The 3177-nt window shown below is 33.0% G+C and overlaps 1 pseudogene; it reads left to right on the top strand.

Annotated features, from left to right (window-relative positions):
- The first annotated feature begins 628 nt into the window (after positions 1-628).
- On the top strand, positions 629-743 carry LOC122127603 (annotated as a pseudogene).
- Positions 744-3177: the final 2434 nt, after the last annotated feature.

Here is a 3177-nt window from a genome sequence, read left to right as displayed (position 1 = left end):
GAATGTTATAGGCTATGGGTAGTGTTTAAATCACCCACTAAGATGACCATTTATAGTTCATCTCATAATTTGTATATGGCTTATATCATCATTTGTTCCTCACTTACATATAAAGTAAGGAAGGCCTACAGTTTTAGCAGAAACTGTGTAGTTAACATAGTCAGCTCTTTATTCTGCTCCTTTACACAAAGACTTTGCAACTTCTCATTAGTAAAGTTTCTATAAACTCTGAAATGTACATACTTAGGAGTATTTATCTGCTACCATAAATCTTAAATACTTTATCGAAAAGTATTATGACCTACCAAACAGTCCCAGTTTTGGCATATATAAGCAAATTCCCAAAATTAATATATTTAAAACATTAAAACTTTTAACAAACCTTAACACTTGCTGCAGTGTTCATTATGACAGGTCCCTTGTATAGAATAATTGAATTCCTCATCCTACACATCTCTTGCACAGCAAATATCTGGAATTATTTTGTTTTTGACATGTCAATCTTGACTTTATTCTTAAATGTGTATTTATGTAAGAAGTACATGGTTCTAAAATTCTTTTAAACTTAGTTTTTGTTGAATTGTCTAGTTTAAGAAAATCAATTACAATTTATATATAAAAAATTTCTGTGCTCAATTCAGCATCACATATACTAAAACATTGGAATGATACAGAGAAGATTAGTATGGCCCCTCCGCAAGGATGACAGGCAAATTCCTGAAGCATTCCATCCCCCAATTTGTTAAGAAATGGAAAGACTTGGAAAAAAAAATTAAGTAGAGTAAGCCAAGTCCAAAGAAACATAGGTCCCATGGTTTCTCTAATTTTCAATAACTACTATATGTCTGGGATAAGCAGAAAATGTCAAAAGTTATGTGTATATGACCAGATAAGGTTATGTTAATGGAAATGAACCCCAAGTTAGGGACACAAGTGGTTTTTTCTTGCTATTTTTTCTCACATACTTATAACGTACAGTGTGGATTTTTTTTTGTTTCTTTATATGTTCCTCCCCCATGCTATAACACCTATTTTCACTGTATTTGAAGTTGGTGCGCCTACATCTTGTATATATTCTCCTCTAATTTGCTGAGGGGAAGGAAAAAAAAAAACAAAATGCTTAAATAGGGATACAGGTTGACCCATTGCAACAATGAGATTCACAAGAAACTATGTTGTAAAGTGAACTTTACAATTGAGGCGGGGAAAGGGAGGAGGTTAATGGACTTGTAGAAGTGAGAGGGAAGGGATGGTAGGGGAACAATAAAGGAGGAGGTAACAATACTTGTTAGGAAATGTACTCATTACCTTGCTCATGTAAGTGTTACCCATCTGTGCAGTATTTTTACAATAAGAACGTATAAAACTGTTCTGAGATGGAAGAGTTTATTTCCTTTATTTTACTCATATAATATCGTTAGCAAAGAAATTCATGAAAAACTCCGATATGAAGGTATTTTGAATAAATATGTGTGTTAACACACGCATGTGCTCAAACACTTGCATGTGTGTTGGCATGCTCAGAGTTTGAAATCAGTGATGCTGAATTGAGCACAGAACTTTATATATATATATATAAATTGTAATTGATTTTCTTAAACTAGACAATTCATCAAAAACTAAGTTTAAAAGAATTTTAGAACCATGTACTTCTTACATAAATACACATTTTAGAATAAAGTCAAGATTGACATGTCAAAAACAAAATAATTCCAGATATTTGTTGTTCAAGAGATGTGTAGGATGAGGCATTCAATTATTCTATACAAGGGACCTGTCATAATGAACACTGCACCAACTTGCTAGGCCTTTTCTCTATAGATTGGTGAGCTACTAAATGAGCTACATCTCCATTCTTGGCCCTTTGCTAGTTCATTAAAATTTTTGAAAAATAATTTCATGAATTTCTTTTGCCCTGATTGGCTTCCAACTGTTAGCCACAGATCTCAGGCTCCTGAGAAGATATCCCGAGTAGTTAGGATTACAGGTGTGACAAACAAGCAAAGGCTTTCAGAATAACGTTAAAAGTAGAAGAAAATTTACTTCAGAGGGGCACGTATTAGCATCTCCAATTTTAAAACATTTTGGAGTGGTTATTTATGATTTTTTTTTTATTTTTGGATACTTATAAGACGGTAGGTGATGATATTTAAATTTTTAGTACTTTTTAAAAAGGGTACTGGAATTGTGGGACAGAAGAAATTTGCTTCTCTTTGGACCTCAATGTATAAGCTCGGCTCTGTGCATGATAAAACAATGTCTCCAACACAATCTGTGTTGAAAACAAATGTGACAGAAAACAATCACCATGGGCAATATTTAGTATGCTATTATTTCTTGTACAATATGAATATTGAATTGAGAGTGTCATAGAATGGAGAGATTTTTATCTACCTTTTGTGTATTGCTGAAAGACTTCCAGAAACTTTGACTCATTTCATTCCTCACTGTATGTGTCTTTAGGCCATGCACTTACTGCTTTTAATTACAATTTTTCCCAACACTAAAATGGTAATAACATTAGCATGATAGCATATGTTATCTTAACAATTAAGGGAACAAAAGTGGGAAATACTTAACATAAACTTCTAGGAATGAGCTTTGAGTTTAGCCAGCAGTCTTTTTAAAATACTAAATAGAATGTGATAAGTAGTACAGAAACCATTACATGTAGTGAGCAACCAGAAGTAATATCTATTGATCATGCTCTGCTTCCAAGGAGGCCAGGTGGATAACTTCTCATGCTGTAAATCAAATTGGTTATCTTATGTCTTGATAGTGTAAAAATATCAGGGACAGGATGATGAAGGAATGTTGTAGACTGAGGTGAAATCCATATGAAAATGTGCAAAACTGATAAAACATAAAAATATCTGAGCAGTATATTGTGTTTTACAACATTTTAGTTACATCGCAAAGATAAAGAAGACATAGAAGAATAAATTCTTTTTTTGTTGTCCTATCATAGGTCCTTAGAAGGATGAACTCTTTCCTCATTCTTATACAGGCATCATCGGATGAGAGGAACTGTATTTTTTTTGTTTGCTTCCTTCCATTTATTCTTCAGTTTGAAATCTGAGCTACTTGAGACTGAAAGAAACCAAGGGAAATTAGAAAAACAGGCTTTGGAAAGAGCAATCAATGTAAAATAAATAAACTACAGCCTTGTAACAGGTC

Source organism: Dipodomys spectabilis, unplaced genomic scaffold (genome assembly GCF_019054845.1).
Source record: "Dipodomys spectabilis isolate Male_0828 unplaced genomic scaffold, ASM1905484v1 ptg000304l, whole genome shotgun sequence".
NCBI lineage: Eukaryota > Metazoa > Chordata > Mammalia > Rodentia > Heteromyidae > Dipodomys > Dipodomys spectabilis.
Note: the sequence above shows the minus strand (reverse complement) of the source record. Positions and strands in the feature narration are given on the sequence as shown.